The sequence below is a fragment of the Phyllostomus hastatus genome, unplaced genomic scaffold, assembly GCF_019186645.2.
Source record: "Phyllostomus hastatus isolate PE091 unplaced genomic scaffold, TTU_PhHast_1.1 phas_scaffold_12, whole genome shotgun sequence".
NCBI classification, from domain to species: Eukaryota; Metazoa; Chordata; class Mammalia; order Chiroptera; family Phyllostomidae; genus Phyllostomus; species Phyllostomus hastatus.
The window spans coordinates 19,709,552-19,728,992 of NW_025334007.1; the positions used below are offsets into that span (position 1 = coordinate 19,709,552).

The 19,441-nt window shown below is 56.6% G+C and overlaps 1 long non-coding RNA gene across 1 annotated transcript in view; it reads left to right on the top strand.

Annotated features, from left to right (window-relative positions):
• Positions 1 to 15,118: 15,118 nt before the first annotated feature.
• The window catches only part of LOC123829871, a 35,860-nt gene continuing 31,537 nt past the window's right edge, over positions 15,119 to 19,441 (top strand). Inside the window, exon 1 of the long non-coding RNA XR_006787671.1 lies at positions 15,119 to 15,225. This is a non-coding gene — a long non-coding RNA (uncharacterized LOC123829871). The remainder of the gene's footprint in view (positions 15,226 to 19,441) is intronic.

The following is a 19,441-nucleotide window of genomic DNA, read 5'->3' on the forward strand; positions in this document are numbered from 1 at the left end:
CTCTCTGTCTCCCTCCCTTCCCCCTCTGGAAATAAATAAATAAAATCTTTTTTTTTAAAGACCTAAATGTGAAAAGCAAAAGTAAAAAATAAAAGTGTTTCTCCCGTGAGACGGCTCTAGTAGCACTTAGTTGTCTTTAACTTCGTTCAAAACAATTTGGTGAGATTGTATTGAGGCAGCTGTCCTACCTGCATGCATTAAAAAAAAAAAAAAACTTATCAAAGTCGGTGAGTTTTTGTGTAGCCATTTTAGTATTGGAGGCAGAAGGAAAAACAACATTTTCAGCCTACGTATTATTGTGCTTTATGATTTCAAGAAAGGTACATACGCAACTGAAATGCAAAAAAAAAAAAAAAAGGTTTGTGCCGTGTATGCAGAAGGTGCTGTGACTGATGGAACGTGTCAGAAGCGGTTTGCGATGTTTCCAGCTGGAGATTTCCCACTGGAGGACACTCCAGGGTTGGGTAGACAGACCAGCTGAGGTTATCGCGATCCAATCGAGACGTTCATTGAGAACCATCAACATGCCACCCCCCGGGAGACAGCCGGCACGCCCACAATATCCAAGGCAATAAAGGTCGTGGTGGAAATGAAAAAAAAAAAAAAATGTGTCTTTTATGTTATGGAAACGGCTCCAGGGGACTTTTTGGCCAACCCACTCCACTCGCGTTCCGGCGGGGAAACGTAGCCGGGCTGTTCGCGAGCACAGAAGCCCGGGGTAAGCGGCTGCGGGTGCTAACAAAAGCCCTACATTGCGGGGCCTCAGGCCTGCCTTCTTCCTCCCTCCCGCCCTGCACCCCCTTTTTTTTTTCTCTTTGGTGTTTTATTTAAGAATCCCCAGACTTACAGCCCTGCTTGCACCCGCGTGATTCCGAGACGGAAGGGATGAGAGGGGCCTCTTGCCAGCGCGGGGCTCTCGGCTTTGCACCAGAATCACGCCGGTTTATGAAGCCCCGCCGGCGCCCCCGGCCACGGCCTGCACTCAAGCGTCATGGCCACGCCCTGGGCTCCTTCTCCACCGTGTTCGTGGAAGCGGGGCCACGCTCACACGGTCCGAACGCTTTCACTCGCTTTTCCACCAATGCACCCCCCGTGCAGAAAACTGCGCGTGGGCGCAGGCGGTGGCATAGCTCCCGCACTTGCGCGGACGCAGCGCTGTCATGGAAACGGCCCGGGATGAGGAAGCAGACTCCCCCCCTCCCCCCCTCTCTCCCTTCCCCCCTCCCACCAGCTCCCGGGGCGTCATTTCTGACCCTCCGACTCGGCGTCTTTCAGACCTCAGCAGCTGTCTCTCCTCCGTGTCGCCCCGGAAGCCCCACCTCCTGCCTGGACCTGTGCTCACGGGTGTCAGTCCCCACACGGGCCCCTCCCCCTAGTGCCAACTCCCACGTCCAGCCTCAGGCTGCAGCACCGCCGGGGCACGTCTGTCCCCTGCCCAGAAGCTCGCTGTTGCGGCCCGGCGCAGCCGTGTGAAAACTCTGTCTCCTCTCCCAGAACGCAAGGTCCTTGGGACCTGCCTTGAGCCTGTCTGTGCAGCTCCACGCCCCACGATCTTGCCTCACACCATCTTACGATGGGGCCAGACGGAGCGACAGCCGACGTTTCAAGTACGTGTCGGGCGCAGACGCGTCTCTTGGCAAAGGCTCTGGACGCAGACGTCACCGATGTTAGTCCTCACAGCGAGCTCAGGAGACACACGCCAGGATCAGCCCCTTCCACCGGAGACACGCAGGGACGCACCCGAGGGCGGGCAGCCTGGCTGTCGTGTGTCACGGAGCCGCCTTCACATTTGGAGGGTCTGAGCGAGGGACTCAGCACCGCGCCCTGGGGTTTTCCACCGCTGATTTTGCGCTGGCTGCCCCCCGCCCCGCCCCTGCAGCGCATGCACAACCAGCCTTGTTTACCCACCTCGGGTGCGCGCTCCCCGCCCCCGCCCACTGCAGGACTCGGCTCCCGTCGCCTCCTCCCACTAGAAGTCGTCTCCGCACGTCTGCAGCACGCTCGTGTCTCTTGGGACTCTCTTGCCTTCAGCAAGTACAGCCGATTCCCAGGATGCTCTGCAACGCCACTGCCAACACGGAGTGAGTGAATACCCAATGCTCCTACGGGAAATACAGGGTACAGGGTGAGGTTTCCGGAAGCCCCTGGTCACAACCCATCAGTGCCTCACCAGCCTCCTTTCCTATGTGCTCCTGTTCAAGGACACCCTGTTCATTTATTTAAACGATTTTATTTATTTTTAGAAAGAGGGGAAAGGAAGAAGAAAGACAGGGAGAGAAATATCCATGTGTGGCCGCCTCTCCTGCACCCCCTACTGGGCACCTGGCCTGCATCCCAAGCATTGTGCCCTGACTGGGAATCGAACCGGCGACCTTTTGGTTCACAGGCCGGCACTGAATCCACTGAGCCACACCAGCCAGGGCAAAGACACCCTATGTGAGACAGAACTGATTCATTCACATGGAACTCAGGGCCGACAGCACGGGAAGTCAGGCCTGAACAAAACTCCCCCAACTCATGATATTCTCCGTGAGACACAGCACCGCTTTCTCGTACTTACGGACAGTACGCAGCACCTCACGATCAGAGGGTCATTGAAACAGTGACATCGCCGACAAAAAGCCCCCAAGCGCACAAACCGTGGCAGGGCACCGACTGCGAAAACGACCCTGTTTACAATCTGAGAGCTGAAGCAAGCAGCCCCCTTGTCTGACCTCAGCTGGGAAGGCACCCATCGAGGACAAGCCACCATGGCCATCGCTGTGCACGGACCCTTAAACGTGGGGCTGCGAAAGCCCCGCGAGTATTGATTTCCCGGTTACACGTACATTTCAGGGAGTAGGCAAATTTGCAAGTGCAGAATCTGCAAACAGTGAGGATTCACTGTATCGCTTCCAGCCTTGTCTGACTGTTATTTAGTATGCGCCTCTCTTTCTGATAAATGACAGCCTCGGCAGAAAGAGCTGGTTTTATCTCCGTACACCGCCCCCCTGCCCCCCCCCCCGGCCTGCCAAACCAGCGCAACACCTTGTTCCTATTAAGCACTCAAATCACTTGCTAGATCCATGGAAAAGGAGGAGGTACCGGCAGCTTCGGCGACCCTGAAGGCCTTTCCGCACGGCGCCTGGCTCTCCTCCAGCGATTCTTAGTCCTCTCCGTGGGCTGCACCTTTGAGATACGCCCAGGAATGCAGAAGGAGGCCCCCACCTCCAAAAGCATTTCTGCTTATTGTAACACCAAAAGATATTGGGGACGAGGGAGTGGACATTTTTATCTCTTGCGAATGGGCTCCACATAGAAGCAGCCCGGTAAGGCGGGCGTTTTGGGGTGGGTCTCCCAGCTCCCTGGGGTATTTTAGAACAGCACATCACGTGTACATGGTGGGTCCTCGCTCCTGGGAGGTAGGGGGTGTGAAGAGAGTGGGGACACGTGTTGGACAATAGGCCGTTTGTGGCAGGACGCTGGTTTGCACCAGGGAACATATGGCTGATTTTCTTTCTTTTCTTTTTTTTTTTTAAGATTTTATTTATCTATTTTAGAGAGGGAAGGGAGGGAGAAAGAGAGAGAGAAACGTCCATGTGCAGTTGCTGGGGGCCGTGGCCTGCAACCCAGGCATGTGCCCTGACTGGGAATCGAACCTGCGACGCTTTGGTTCGCAGCCCGCGCTCCATCCACTGAGCTACGCCAGCCAGGGCTTCTTTTTCTCTTTTATAAAAATAAAATTGTTAGCCATGGCTGCTGTGACTTGGTGGATTGAACCCTGGCCTGTGAACCAAAAGGTGGTCGGTTTGAGTCCCTGCCAGGGCACGTGCCGGGGTTGGGGGCCAGGCCCCCAGTCAAGGGCATGCGAGAAGCAGCCGATAGCTGTTTCTCTCACTCATCAGGGTTTCTCTCCCTCTCTTTCTTCCTCCCTTCTCCTCTCTCTGAAAAATCAATAAAAGTTAAAAAATTTATGTATTGATTTTGGAGAGTGGGGACGGAGGGGGAAGAGAGACACACACACAGAGCCAGAGATTTGTTGTTTCACTTATATGGATGCATTCATGGGTTGACTCTCACATGTGCTCCGACTGGGGGTTGAACCCACAACCCTGGCACCTGGGGATGACGCCCCAACCAGCTGAACTGCCCATCCAGGGCTGACTTTCTTTTTCATTATTCTTGGTGAGTGCCTCCTACTTATGAACAAGAGTTGAATGATCCTCTCCTCTGTGTTTTCTTCATTTTTTCTGTTTAATAAGATTCACTCCCCCTCCCCATCCCCCAGCCCCCTTTGCATTTTGCATGGAATGCAGGAACAGTGAGGCTGTGTTGTGCAACATCAATGAGCTTCAGCTATGGAGATCTTGGATGGAATTAGAGTTTTCTTCTTCTTTTTTTTTTGTAAGATTTTATTTATTTATTTTTAGAGAGGGAAGGGAAGGAGATAGAGAGAGAGAGAGAAACATCAATGTGCAGTTGCTGGGGGCCGTGGCCTGCAACCCAGGCATGTACCCCCTGACCGGGAATCGAACCTGCGACACTTTGGTTTGCAGCCCATGCTCAATCCACTGAGCTATGCCAGCCAGGGCCGAGTTTTCTTCTTATGGCCGTAACACCACTATCTGTACAAGGACCGCAGGGGTCTCCCACTGGGGCGGGAGACAGGCCATTCTTTCCCCCCAGCAACAAAACAGTAGCTTCAGCAGTCACTGTAGAATCTCGTGGTCAAGGTGGTGTTTTGAGGACCGATATTTAGCTAGACGTTGTACAGCTTCAAAACAACAGCCATGCAGGCACGAAAGTTTGTGTCTAGTGGGAATCCAATGGCAACTGCTGGTGTTCAACCCTTTTGCTCATTCCTCACGATGGGGTTGAATGTCTAAAACCACGAGGTAAGAAAATGACATTAGGGGAACAGAAACCAATGTTATTGCAGAGTGCCATCTGCTCTGGCCTGGTGACTCACTGTGGCCAGGAGAATGTGACGGTGGGGACACTGCTGAAGGCCTTGATGTCAAGAGGTCTGAGGCGCCCACCTCTCTCACAACTGCGCCCGGGCTGCCGGAGGGTGGTGGACCCCACGAGGCAGAGAGGAGCCGTCCGTGACGGGCACCCAGCCTCCGCACCACCTGAGGGCTCACTGCACGCCCCTGACTGAGTCCAGCCAGGACCGGAAGAGCCACTCCCCAGAGACCAGATCAAATTTTTGACCCACGGAATCATGAGCTAAATGAATCGTGGTGAAGGGATGAAGCTTTGGGGATGTTTGTTAGGCAGAGGAAGTGGACGGATACTTGTAAAAGATCTAACATGTTAATCTTCTGAACATACAAGAATAATGACCCATAGTTGACTTATTAACTGTTGGGAATGGCCCTGCCTGGTTTCAGAAGCTGTAACTCCCCAGGGCCAAGACTGAGTGAGAGACCTTGGGACCCTAAGCCACTAAGGAGACAAAGCTTACCTCCCTGGCAGGGGCACTGCCTCTGCCCCCTTCACTTCACCCTGCTTGGCCCTGAGCCAGACCGGTTAGCCAATGACGGGTAAGATTCCTCAAGGGAGGGACGACCTAAGACAGGCATGGTCATGAAGGGACCCCCAGGGAAGGACTTGGGGGGCTATAGAAAAAGGGGATGATGAGCCCTCACCCCTTGGGTTTGACACAGCCCGAGTCCTCATTCTGTCTGCAAGAAGTCTCCTAATCTCTTGGCTGCCTTACTTCCCCTGCCTGATTTAAGCCTGAAACAATGCCTGAGGCAGGTGCAGCCCTGTGCTGGAAAGGATGGATTCCCTGGAGCTATCGGGCCTAAGAAAGAATGCATACAATCTTGTAAAACCTGCTTCGCTGATACCCTCAATTCAAATGATAAGGGTCGAAGCTTGAAGGGAGTTTGTTCCGCAGAGTTTTATGGCCCTTTTACTACCTGACCCTGACTCAGAATAAGCCCTCAGAGCTCTCTCTATGTTATCGCTTGTTTAATCATTTCTGCCTGACAATGATTGATGAGCTTTACGTGTACACCCTGTATTCCTGTGCAAATTAAACCCAATAAAAGTGTGTCAAGGCAAGTGTGGGGGTGCTCTCCCCTTGAGAGAGTGGCTGTGCCATCATCCTTTTTCCTCCACGGGACTTGGGTAGTCTGTGTGCATTTGTCTTGTCTCACCCATAAGGCCTCGGACACTGGTGGCCAGTGTCTGCATCAACTAACCATTCCGAAACAACAGTATTTTCAGGGATTTGAAGACTTAAAATATATATATATATCTGACTTAAGAAATATTTTGCCTTTGGCAATTTTTAAAAGTAATTTTTAAAAAAGATTTTATTTATTTTTAGGGAGGGAAGGGAGGGAGATAGAGAGAGAGAGAGAGAGAGAGAGAAACATCCATGTGCGGTTGCTGGGGGCCGTGGCCTGCAACCCAGGCATGTGCCCTGACTGGGAATCGAACCTGCGATGTTTTGGTTCTTAGCCCGAGCTCAATCCACTGAGCTACGCCAGCCAGGGCCTTTGGCAATTTCCATAGTCTCTTTGGTGGAGCAGTCAGAACTGTTAACTTTTGTTCTGTGACAACGAAAGCCTATGCACTTCTGCTTTGTAGCCAGCAATTAGATTGGATTGGAGATATTTGGGCAGGGAGGGGAGGCCCTGGCAAGAATGGTGATCATCAGGGAATACAGAGAAATGAGACGCAAGAACCCACTCCAACACCTCTGCCTTTTTGTAGGGTTTCCATTCTGCAGCCAAAAGGGGAAAAACAGCCAATGTGAAAGTTCTGGGCGGCGGGGGGGGGGGGGGGTTTCCTTGAGTCAGAATTGTGAACCTTTAGCCCTGGCTGGTGTGGCTCAGTGGATTGCATGCTGGTTTGTGAACCAAAGGGTCGCCGGTTCGATTCCCAGTCCAGACACATGCCTGGGTTGCAGGCCAGGTCCCCAGCAGAGGGCGCGCAATTAGCAACCACACATGAATATTTTTCTCCCTCCCTTCTCCCCTCTCTAAAAATAAATAAATAACATCTTTAAAAAACAGGAATTGTGAACTTCTAATACGAACCTGTCTGTACTGATTATCTGTTTGTGAGCACCGGCCAATAATGTTCACCCATCCTGAAGAAAATGGACATTATGATAGCTCCTTTCAAACCAGAGAAGAGGACACACTTATGACATCGCTTAAATCCCGCGTTGCATTAAATGCATTCGGTGCTGTTGTAATGCCAGGTTTTCACGGGGACACCTTTTTTTCCCCCTAAAATTTGCTACATTCTCTTTGAATCTTTTTATGGTTTCCATTTTTTGGTAAAGATTTTATTTATTTATTTTTAGAGAGGGAGGGGTCGGGGCGGAGAGAGAGAGAGAAACATCAGTGCGCGGTTGCTGGGGGCCGTGGCCTGCAACCCAGGCATGTGCCCTGACTGGGAATCGAACCTGCGATGCTTTGGTTCGCAGCCCGCGCTCAATCCACTGAGCCACGCCAGCCAGGGCGCAAAATGCCTTCTTTTTAAGCATGTATAGAGACGGCATCAAGTTCCCAACGTCCCAACGGTGGAAAGAGAGTCTCCTGCCCGCTGCCTCCTTGTCTGTCATCTCTGCAGCCCTGGGAGCTGGGCTGTGCCTACGAGACCTGTGCAGAAGCGCGCCGTTATCCCCCACCCTGGGGCGACCGCCGTTTCCAGTTCGGGCCCCTTCCCTGCGTGGAGGGGGAGGGGCCGGACAGAAAGCGTGCGTCTGCGGTGGAGACCCGGGCTTCCTCCTCAGACCCCGCCCTTCTGCTGTCTGTGGGCTCCTGACCCAGCCGGCCAGTAGTCAGGGGCAGGGTGAGCGCTGTCCGTGGCTCCAGGACCCTGCTCGGGAGGGTCCCCCCCGCCCCCCGCACCGGAGCTGTCTCTCCTCTTACCTGTGGGAGAGCAGCACGCAGAGCTGGGGGGGCGGCAGCACCCAGGATGGGGGAGGGGGGCTGGGTCTCTCCACCACTGTGTGCAGCAGAACTGCCCCCTTCACCCCACCCCCACCCCCGGCACCCACTGACTCCGACGGGGCTGTTCCGGGACCGGAACCCGGCTGGTTGCGGTACCAGTGTCCTTCCGCCGGCGGTTCTCCCCGGGCAGTCGTGCATCTGCGCGTGCAGGGGACGTTTGGCGGCGTCTCGACGGCTCCAGGCATTCCTGTGCTCACACCCGGGGGGATGGGTGGTGGTCTTGAGGTCTGGCAGGGACGCTGCCGAACACCCTACGACCCTGCAGGCCCCTCCCCCCAGGGGCCAGTTCCTCGTGCGCCAGGTGGGCACGCACACGGGGCTCGCCTGATGTGTACCCACGTTCCTTCTCTGTCCTTCCTACGCTAGCATGTTTGCCACTTCTGCTAGGAAGCCACACTGTCCGCCGCCCTCTCAGCAGGCCCCTGCTCACCCCCCCCCCCCAAACAGCACTGCACCTGCCAGTCCTCACCTGTCTCTCTTTACCTGCCTCCCGGCTGCATTGAGTCTTGACATCCTGGCTGGGGTCTCCATCTCTGGGGCAGGGCGTCGTGGGGGCGGTAGCATGAGGGCCACTAAGGGGATGAAGTTTCACAGGGGTCCCTTTGGTCTGGACTTGCGCCCCAGGCTCTGAGGGGCCCCTTCACCCCTGATGCCAACGGAATTTGAGTCCCCTTTGGCCAGACACCAGCACTGGTCAATGGGAGGGAATGGGGTGCATCCTCTGGCCTGGCTTGTTCCTTTGCACGGAGCACGTGGTGGTGCTGCCCTACTGTGGGTCTTGCCACCAGCTGTATCTTCCCCAGGCCCCCTCCCTCCCTACCTAGGGTAGCCTTTGGCCACCGGGTGATGACTCAGTCACACAGAAGGCGAACATCTCGCGGAAGGACACCCATGGCGGGGGGGGGCCTGGCGTCATTCTGAACGGCCTTAGGTCACCAACACCTGCTTGGCGTGCTAGGGTTTTCTCATCTCTCGAACGCACGTCTTGTGGTTTCGGCGACGCCACCATAAGGATAATGATTCACTGCTCAGGTTGCTTTCGTTGGTGTAGCGATCTCCGTCTGCTCCCCCGGGGCCCGGGAGCCCGGGAAGCTGGGGACAGTGTGAGGAGCACACTTTCTCGGACCCCGGACACTCGGCAGGGCTGACAATGCAGACACCGTGCTGGCCTGGTGGGGCCACAGAGTTCCCAAGTTTCTTCTGTGTGTACCCTTCCCAACCGGCGTGCCTAGTGTGTAACCAAAAGTAGCCCACGGTTTGGCATGGATGGGGTCACTGGGTGTGCAATTTCTGGCCTTGCAATTTCTCTGCCCCGGGTCTGGCCGTTTCTCTGCGGCCCTGCAGGTGGGCTATTTTTGGCTACCGTCCTTGGCCCATGCTCCCCTGCACCTGCAGACCCTCACGAGAAATGCCCACCTGTGCAGGGAGGTCCCTACTGCCCTCAAGGGCTTTCTGGAGAGCACGGGGGGGGCTGCGCTGCAAAACCAACGCCAACAAAGGCGCTGCCCGACCTTGAATCGGTTCACTATGTGTCTCTTTCCTCCCTGGAGACGCTCTCCAAGGAGTCCTTGCCTTTCAACAGTGTATCCTCCGACGCAACAAAGATCTCTTCACAGAGAGAACAGGCGAGATGTTGCCGTTTGCTTACTCACCTTATCGGGACTGTTCCTCTTTGCTAATAAAGGAGAATTTGAAGCCCGCAGGGCCGGAGCGAAAAGAGAGAAAGACAGACAGGGGTTTCCCTTGCCCCTCCCCCACCCTTTTTGTTGTTTCCAAGGGAGGTCAGTCCCGTGACACCTGCAGAGCAGTCTCCAGTGGAGGGTGGGAGAGAGGCAGGTGGAGGGCGGGAGAGAGGCAGCCGGGCACCTGCGCGGTGAAGCGTGGAGGTGACGCGGGGCTCTGAGGGCCGAGAGGCCATGGGACAGGGCGCTGTGCATTATTACCGGGGGGCCCGTGGGCAGGCAGCGGGTTTCACTTCCCGTGCGTTTCTCTGAAACTCTTGCCCGGGTCCGGACCGTTATCACCATCTTGCAGAATTTACGGAAGCATGGAAGCCGTCATCTGTGCAACCTTTTTATTTTCATCCCTTTGGCTCTAAAACTCCTCCTCCCCTCCTTCACGTAGGACTCCTTTGCTCTTGTATTTCTTTTTTTTTTTTTTTTTAAAGAATGTATTCATAGTTTAAGTTATACAACTAACACACCTCTTGTGGCAAAATGAAAGTCTCAGGGAAGACAGGCGAAGCTTTGCCAGAGGGGATCCTCCAAAACCCCCCCAACCCCCCTCCCCCATGCTCAAAAAACAAGGAGCAGGCCCCTCCTCAAGCCTCCTGGAGCTAGCAACTCACTGTGCATGCAGGCTCGATAAACAGAAGTTACAGGAAGGGGGGATTTTAGACACCGAGACATGGACGCCGATGTCCCCAGTGTCTAATGCAAGTCAATTACTCCCCCGCCCCCCCACAAGATATTTGTAACTACAGTGAAAGACCTATGTTGAAAACCAAACTGGAACCACATTCGCGGAGCCCAGCTCAACAATGTAACGGCCACATTTTGCATGTGGAGGAGTTTTTAAGGTTTGAAACAATGCCGCCCTCTATAAAAGACAGGAGCATGCTTGCCCAGCGGAGAGAGAGGAGTTACAGCGGGAGGTTTTGCCCCTGCCCGGCCAGGCAGGAGGGATTTGCAGAGCGTGGAAGCAGAACTGAAGGGCCTGTGTCTGCCGCAGCGCCTGCCTGAGCAGCGTGGAGGAGGGAGGACAGTGTGTCATTACTTCCCAGGTGCACACCTGGGGATCAGTGTGCCGCGAGAGGTGAGGCTAGGCCGCCAGCCCCTCAGGATTTCACTGCCTGGGTCCACCTGTCTGTCCGGGGGTGATGGACACCCAGACAACATGCCTCATATCACTTAGGCCACTTCCAAACTCGCTGGCCAGTGATTTCATTATATTTTTCATAAGGGGCTACCTGATTTTGTCAATCGTATATTTTTTGGCCACGACATAAGTTACAATGACTTACTTCTTTCTTGGCTGTTTTACGAGCAAGACATGTAAATCACAAACAACAACAACAAAAAAAGGGAAGTTCATTAAAAATATACACTTATATATAGCTTTAAATATATAAATATATATTTGCTATATGAATATATACACAAATATATTTATATATACAGCGCCTGTTTTCATTGTGTAGCTACAAAGTAAGAAAAAAAAAAAAGGAAAATGTTGGCAACCAAGAAAAGCCAAAGAGCTTGAAATGTTCATTCCATGCCCCGAAGAGTGAATTCTTGGTGTGACTGTTCTTGCCCACAGAAGCTCAGGTCTCTGGGGGTGACCCTCCCCCCCATAGGATCTTCTAAAGCTTCTTGAGCGCCCCCCACGTGGGGCCAGGCGGGAGCCCCAGGGGACACAGCAGAGCAGGGAGGAAGAAGCAGAGGTACAGCGTGCAGACCAGGAGCAGCGCTCCAAAGCAGCAGAAGGCAGGGCAGGGCGGGGCAGCTGCGTGGGGGGGGGGGGCAGGGCGCAGGCAGATAGATGCAGGAGGAGAGAGCCCAGGCGCAAGGGGGTGGGCGGCTGAGGCACGGCCAGGCTGGGCGGGGCCAGGAGGACTGAGTGACAGCCGAGGAGGAGTGTGGTGTGGGCAGAGGTGGCTCCATCTCAGAGCCGTTTCAACCGACAGCCGCAGCAGGTGGCAAGCCCAGGCTGCACCAGGACGCCTGACCCACCACACACTCTCCTGGGGCTCAGCCTTGGAGGGGGGCTGGCTCCAAGCAGGGGAGACTGAGGCGGGGTCCTGGGGGAGGTTCAACCCGGTTGCAGCCTGTATCAGTAACCCATTCCTTTTCTTGGGAGAGAGTCAAGCCAGTTAATATAAAGAGACTGGTTTGCGCAACCCTGATGTAACCTGGCAGCCAAGGCGAGCGGCCTGGAATGCACGTGCGTGAACGATGACACCTTCACTGTACTAGTCAGCGGGGGCGGTAGACGCTGTTCAGTGAGCATGTGTCCTGTGTGGCCTTCACATTGAATATGGCTGAGCAAGTGGACCAATGCATCTGCATCCGATTTTGCAGTCAGCTTGACCATCCCTCCGTGGAAACTACTCAGATGACTCAGAAGGCCGCAGCTGGGGGCAGCTGGTGAGCGGCAGCTTCCTCACGACCACGTGCCTGCTCGTGCACCACGTCTCGTGCAGAGATTTATGCTGAAACATCCAATCACCCAGGTGACTCAGCCCCCCCTACAGCCCAGATTTGGAGCCGTGCACCTTCTGGCTTTTCCCAGAACGGAAATCACCTTTGAAAGGGGAGCGATTTCAGACCGTGGGTGAGACTGAGGAAAATACGGCGGGGAAGCTGATGGGTGATGGGGTGAACTTGGGTGACTAGGCCCCAAGGTCCCTCCTTTGAAGGGGACTGAGGCATCATTGTCCTACGTACAATGTTTCTTGCGTCTTCTTCAATGAACGTCTCTATTTTTCATATTCCATGGATGGATACTTCCTGGATAGACCTCATACGGCTGAACCATATTCTATGTTACGATGGACCACACTTTGGGTCTCTGTTTATGTGTTGGTGGGCATCTGGGTCATGTTCACTCTTGGCTGGCAGCGTCAGCGGCGGACCAACAGCACCTGCGGCGAACCTGGGCGCGGCCAGCTCGGTTCTGGAGTTCCGGCTACAAGAAGCATCCCGGGCCAGGACTCAGATGACGAAGAACGTTTATTTAGAAAGTCACAGAGGCAGAAGGGATCGGTAGAGCCGGGCTTGGGAAACAAGTGACAGCAAAAGGAAAGCCCTTGGAGCTTGGGGGGGGGGGAGGCAGGGACTGGGGGAGAAAGAGAGAGAGAGAGAGAGGTGGGGGGGAGACCTTGAGAGAACAGGGGGGAGGTCAAGCCCAGCTCTGCTGCATACAGAGCGCCTCTCTGCGTCCTCCATCCACCGGGCTTTTGCCCGAGGTTTCAGGGGGCGATCCCCATAGCACCCGCACCAGCTTTCCTGGTGGGCTCTGCAGGGTCACGGCGTCCACGGATGGGTCAGCAGCAGGGGAGGGGTCACTCGTTGTGACAGCCCGTCCTGAGGTCAGCCACTGCATCATTAGACCCATTTGGTTTTGCTGCTTTTTCTGGGCCTGGAGCTGAAACCCAGGAGAGGCCTCCATGTCACCTCCAGGGGTTCAACCTCAAGGGCGCGGTCTGCAGGGGCCTGTGGTTCTGCCTGTCACCGGGCGCCCCAGGTGCTCGTCCTGGTGACCCTCTGCCCCTGGCACTGGTCCCTACCCTCCTCATCCCACCCCCAGTCTGACCAAACCGCCCCCGTGTTAGGAATGGTGCTGGTGCGGCCATGAACAGTCATCCCGGGCGGGGGGGCAGTGTTTCCTTTTCTCTTGGGGAGCCACGTATCCGTGGTCCCATTTTAATGCATAAGTTATCCATGAAAAGAGAGTGTTCCGAAGAGGCCCAAGAACGGCTCTGGCGTTAGTTCCCGTTCGCTACACGCACGCAGGAGTGGAGGGGGACAAAGGTGTGTCCTCCTTACGCTTCTTCGTCCACATTCAGCGCTGAAGGGGCGGGGAGGAGGAAGAGCCACTCCGGGAAGGGGTTTGCGGGTGGTGGGCACAGGCGGGGGGCGGATCATGAAGCCCTCTGGCAAAGGTCGCAGCAGCTGCCCACTGCTGACTGTCCCTCTGAGGTCCGCAGGCCATCCCAGCCCACACCCCGAGACGGCTGCCCACGGTGCAGAGTCACTCAATTTGTATGTCACTGCTGATACCCACCCTCCCACCCCCCCAAAATGGGCATACGCATATAAATGCAAAATAGCAGGTACTCAGCACAGAACATGTCACACTGGAAAATTTCCACTGCTCGCCAGAGCGCCTAGGCCTCGCCCGATATGCGATATCCGAGGTGGGGGCGAGTTTCTCATCCCAGCTCCTCCCACGACCCGGATGTTCCCATACCTGCAACACCCTCCAGGCACCCGGGGGGGGGGGGCATCCTTTGCTCCCTTCCGGCCCCTCTCTCCTCTGACCCGAGTTCCCGAAGGTCAAGAAGCAGCTCTTGGCTCGGAAACTGGGTCCCACGTTCTCTGCCTCTGACCCTGCCAAGTTTCAAACAGGAATTCCGAACCAACCCAAAGCCACACAGTGGCCCACCCACGGCGGAAGGAAATTGTATTTATTCCTTCCACCAAGGCCTGCGGGGCTGGGGCGTGGGGGGGGCGGGAAGGTTACTGGTGAAACTTCGCCAGGGGCGACAGTATAGGACATGCTTCCTGAGGGTTAAACACGAGGAATGTTCTGCAATAGGGAATGACGAACAATTTCTGGCCTATGAGAGTCCATCGGTGGAATTGTAAGCCATCATATTAAAAGCGTGCCTTTGAAAGCTACCGAGTGACCCAGAAAAAGAGTTTTAAGACTAGGTAACGGAATGAAAAGGCCCAGCTACTCCGAGCACGCCCGAGCCGAGGGCACCCCTCCCCTCCCCTGTCCCCTCCACGCCCGACCGTTCACGGGTGGAAAAGTCGTTGCGCAGAGAAAAACGCGAGGCGCCCGAACGTCACCACCGGTCTTTCCCCGGGGACTGGTCCTTTCCCGGACCACAAACTGTCCATGTTTTCCACTAGGGAGAGTGGCCCTTCTTCCACCCCTGAGCGGGGAAGCCACGGCGAAGACAGGACTTCATCAGGGGCCTTAGGAAGAAACCCCGAGCATCTCGTAACTGGGCGGACTCGCCCTTCGAGCAGGACGCACCACGGGAAGCTTCGGAGGTTTCATCTACGGGGCATCCCATCCTGGGCGCACAACCGTCAACAGGGACCAGCGTGGCGTGGTTTGGGGGGGCTTTCACCATGTAGGTGGGGGCAAGGGTGAGACTTCAGGGCAAGTCAGGGCAGCACGGAGAGCCCCAGGAGTGTGGGCGTCATCTTCCCTTAGCTCTCCATGGGCCACCCTCTCTCTCCAGGAGTGCCCGGCGCACGCTCGTCCCCCAATGCCCGAGCCCCAGCCCCTCCGCGGGGTCCCCGCTGCACAACCCTTCTGCCACCCCTTTCCTGTTTCTTCCTCAGCGCCCTCCGCACCGGGGCCGAGGGTCCCCAAGGAGCCGAAAGCCCAGCACGTGCGCAGAGCCGGCGCGCAGGCGTGGGCCGCGGGTGCGCGCGCGCGCGCGCGCGGTGGTGCGCCGCTCTTCCAAGGTCGTCGGTACCGCCCTCCCCGCGAAGCCGGGCGCCGGCGTTGACCTCTTAACAAAGAACAGGTTCGGCCGCTGCCCCTCCTCCGCCCCCGGGGCCGAGGGGACACGTGACCTTTGCCAGGCTCGCCCCCGCCCCCGCCGAGGGGGCTGGGCGACCGGGGCCCAGCTGGGGGGAAGGGCGGGGTGTGGGGAGTGGGGGAGGGAGGCGGAGGCTACGGCGGGAAGGCGGGAAGGCGGGAGGGGGTGGGGTGGGAGGGGGAAGGGCGCGGAGGAAGGTGGGGGATGGGAGATGAAAGGGGGGACGGGAGCGGAGGGGGGTGGGGGCGGGGAGCAAGGAGGGGCGCGCGAGATGCCAGAGGAAGGGGGATGGGAGATGAAAGCGGAGGGGGGAGGGGAGGGCGCGGAGGAAGAGGGGGGATGGGAGATGCAAAGGGGGGGATGGGAAACGAAACAGCAGGGCGGGGACGCGCGGGGGAGGAGGACGCTAGCCGGGGGAGGGAAAGGCGAGGGGTGGGGCGTGGTGGGGAGGGGAAGGCCGGGGAAGGGGGATGGGCCAAGCAGGAGGTGGGGCGGGCCCCCCCCCCGGCCCCCCCCTCCGCGCTAAGGGTTTGGGGCCCCGCCCAGCCCCAGGCCCGAGACTCAATGAAATGCCAAGTGCCCATTTCTTTCTCTCTCTTTTTTTTTTTAAGCCAGACTAAAAATTTAGAGTTTCCTCTGCAGCCCAAGCAGAACCTGGGAATGCGCATTAGATTTTTCTGTTTCGGAATGCCAGTGAGGCCTAGGCCAGCTCCGTCCGGCTTTGGGGACCGGCTTCGGGGCCGGCTTCGGGTTCCACGCCGCAGGCCCGAGGGCGCGGGGCCCTGGCCAGCAGCCTCTTTGGGGCCAACCCCGAGAGAACATCGCTTCCTAGTGAAACGGCCCAGGCCTTCCTCCCGCCTAACAGGAAGTCACGCTTTAAAAAGTTGTGTTTTTTTTTTTCTTTTTTACAACAACCACTTGTCCAGGGTCCACCGATCGGGAGGGGCTGGGTTCGAAGTGGAGGCTGGGTGTCCCCGAGGCCCAGGGTCCCAGGGACCCCCTGAGCCTGCGGACGCTGCAGCCCTGAAAATTTGGAATCCGGGCCTCCGCCAGCCTCCCGCGGCCAGCCTGCACGTGGTCGGCAGCCTGCTAGGACTGGGTTCCTTCAGTGCCCTCCTCCCTGCCCGCAGCCCTGCCGCCAAGGGCGCACCGGAGCAGCCCCCTCCCCAAACAGAACACACGGAGGGCGCGCGCCGCAGAGGGCGTCAGCTGTGTGTGCTCCCATTATGGGAGCTTCGTGGGCTGTTTCCTACCCTTTCCCGTCCCTCGGGAGGTATGGAAGGCCTTCATTTGAATGCCATTCTGTGCTTCCAGAATTGAGACGCGGCCCTGCATAAGGGAACCCTTGGGTCAAGCGCGGGGCACGATCTGCGATCGTCCGGGAAGGCCAGGTTCAGGCAGGGCGCCCCGGGGCTGTGCCGAGCCAGGGCCAGCAGTGGCTGGAAAGACTTGTCCGTGGGAGGGAGAGGGGACCCGCAGGAGGAAGACAGGATGGGGGTGGGGGCTGCTGCGGTGTGTCCTTGGGCGGGCGGGGGTGGGGTCAGGTTGCAGGTCGCCGCACATGCCAGTCTCCGGCGGCGGCGCGCGTTCTAGCTGCGCGGGCTTTCCAACTTGGCACCCGAGGGAGGAGGGCCTCCGCATCCTGACGCCGGACTGGGTGGGTGGGTGGGGGGCGTTGGGTCTCTGTTCGTTTCTAGCGCTGTCCTACCCAAGTAGCACAGACTGGGGGCTGCACCCACAGAAACCTGTTTAGTCCCCGTCCTGGGGGCTGGAAGTCAAGACCCGAGTGTGGGCGGGGCTGGTTTCTCCAGAGGAGGCCTGTCTGGTGCGCTCCGAGACCCGGGCTGCCTCCCTGTGTCCTCCCGTGGCCGCGCACACCAGTCTTGTTTGGCGAGCACCCACCTTGAGGCCTGCGTTTTAATGCAATCACCTCGTTAAAGAGGCTGTTTCCTTCCTAGGTGCTGGCCGACGGGGGCGGGGCCAGGGGGGACCTCAAGGGCACTGCAAACTGCCAATGGCATTTCTGATTCTCATTTCTGGGAGACGGGAGATTTTAAAAAGAGATTATTTCTATATTCCGTCTTCCCTAACAGCCGGAGGGTCATCTGAAAACGCTCCTCGGGGCGAATTATCCCGGAGTGATGTCTTCTTGGCAGGAGCTGTGTCTCCTTAAGACTTGTGTCCCCAGAGCTGGTGGCACCTGCGGGGGTGGGGGATGCGGTGGTTGGGGGGGGTGAAACCATAGGTATGGCTGGAGCAAGAATCAGGGGGGGTTCCAAGATGCTAATTGACTCCTCATTGATTCTGCAGCCGTGAAACCACCAATCCGTTTGTAGTGATGAAAAAGAGACAGTGTTTTCTTTTTTGTTTTCTTTTGGTCACTGGACTGGGGGGAGGGGGGAGGGGAGGGGAGGGGGGAGTAGCCAGCCTCTGTGTGTTCTGCGGGAGCGGATTTCCTGCAGCCGGTCCTGGCCAGCACGTGTCCAGAGGCAGTGGCCGCGGCCTGTATGAGCATTCAATCTCCGTGGAAGGTGGCTGGAGAGAGGGGCCTGGGTGCCGCCTCAGGACACTTTCCAGCGTGTGCAGACCCGCCCAGAAGCCCGGGCTGGACGGCGTCAGCAGACACCATGAAGGAGACACTGTAGCTTGTGATGATCTTGGAGCCCGGGGCCGGGGCCGACTGGGTTTCCATAAGCAACGTCTGTCCTTTCCCCGGCGTGGGGGAGGGGGGATCCCTCTCTGCTGTCCTGGACTCTGCCCGGGGAGGCCTTCAGGGTCTTCCCCCTGGTTCGCTGGGCGGAGCAGGCTCCTTGGCCTGTCCCCTGAGGCCGTGGGACAGCAGTTCCTGGGCGCTGGGCACGGGCTGAGGAACGCGGGAATGTCACCGTCTGTCCCCTGCTCTGCGCCAGCAGGGGGGTCTAGCCTTCCTTCCCGTGTCCCGGCTGGCCCAGACTTCTCGGCGACCCACGGGAGGCCACAGGTCGCAGAGAACGGGACCCTTCACGCATCCTTTGAGTCCGTCTGCATCCTTTTTAGCGCTTGGGTCTTTTTTGTGTCTGTGGTTGATTTTGTCTGACTCTGCTCTTTATTGCACAGAGGGCTGGGCAGGAAGGGAGGTGTTGGAGAGGCAGGAAATTAAACCATGGCTCGGTGATAGCACCAGGAAATGTGGAAATAACTGGTGTTGGGCGTCAGTGGGTTTTGTCTCTCCCTGGGTCCACCCTCTCTGTCTTTTGGTTGAAAAAGTCAAGTTTTATTTATTTACTGAGAGAGGGAGAGTGAGAAACGTTGATTCGTCATTCCGCTTATTGATGCATTCATTGGTTGATTCTCGCATGTGTCCCGATCAGGGATCGAACCCACAACCTTGGCGAATGGAGTCGATGCTCTGAGCACCTGAGCTACCCGGCCAGGACCAAGGGACATTTTCCTCAGGGAACACCTGGCCACCATTCGCAGGCTGTGTGGTACCCAGCTCCAGGCAGAGCCTTGGGGAGCAGGCCTGGGCTTCAGGGACCTGTTAGGAAAGAGTGTGTGACCCGTATGGTCAGACACAGCCAGCTGTGGGCTTCTGGGATTCCAGCTGCTGGAATCCCTGACAGTGGTGAGTGTGTGTTTATGTGCTTGCTGGGGTTGCTAAGCCCGTAGCGTATACACCTAGTGATGATACAATCCGACGTTATCACTGCTTCAGATCGAAGACAGCACAGAGGCACCAAGAAAGCTGCGGAGTGCAGAGAGACAGATCCACTACGAAGTATTTGAGCACCTGGATCCAGCCAAGCCTGAAGCCTGCACATGAACTATTATTCTGTTATATGAACCATTATTCAGTTATATGAACCAATGTGTGTATGTGTGTGTGTGTGTGTGTGTGTGTGTGTGTGTTTTGCCAGATGGGCTGCTAATACTTGCCCCTGAGAAAAATTTCCTGACATATCACAATACCAACTTCCGTTTTGCAGAGAATTAAAGTCATCATCAAATGCTACTAAAGCCATAGCCAATCTCCCTCCTTTCCCTTCATCTTTGGTTCCAACCTGTGACCAGTGGACATAAAAACGCATTCAAGATAAACACGTTTTAATGAATAATTGGAAAGGAACCCCCGGTAACCCCCCAAGTCAGGAAGGAGAGCATTGTCCCCTTGATCACCACCCACCTCTCCCCACGAGGATTTTGAGTTTTGTGGGGAATCATC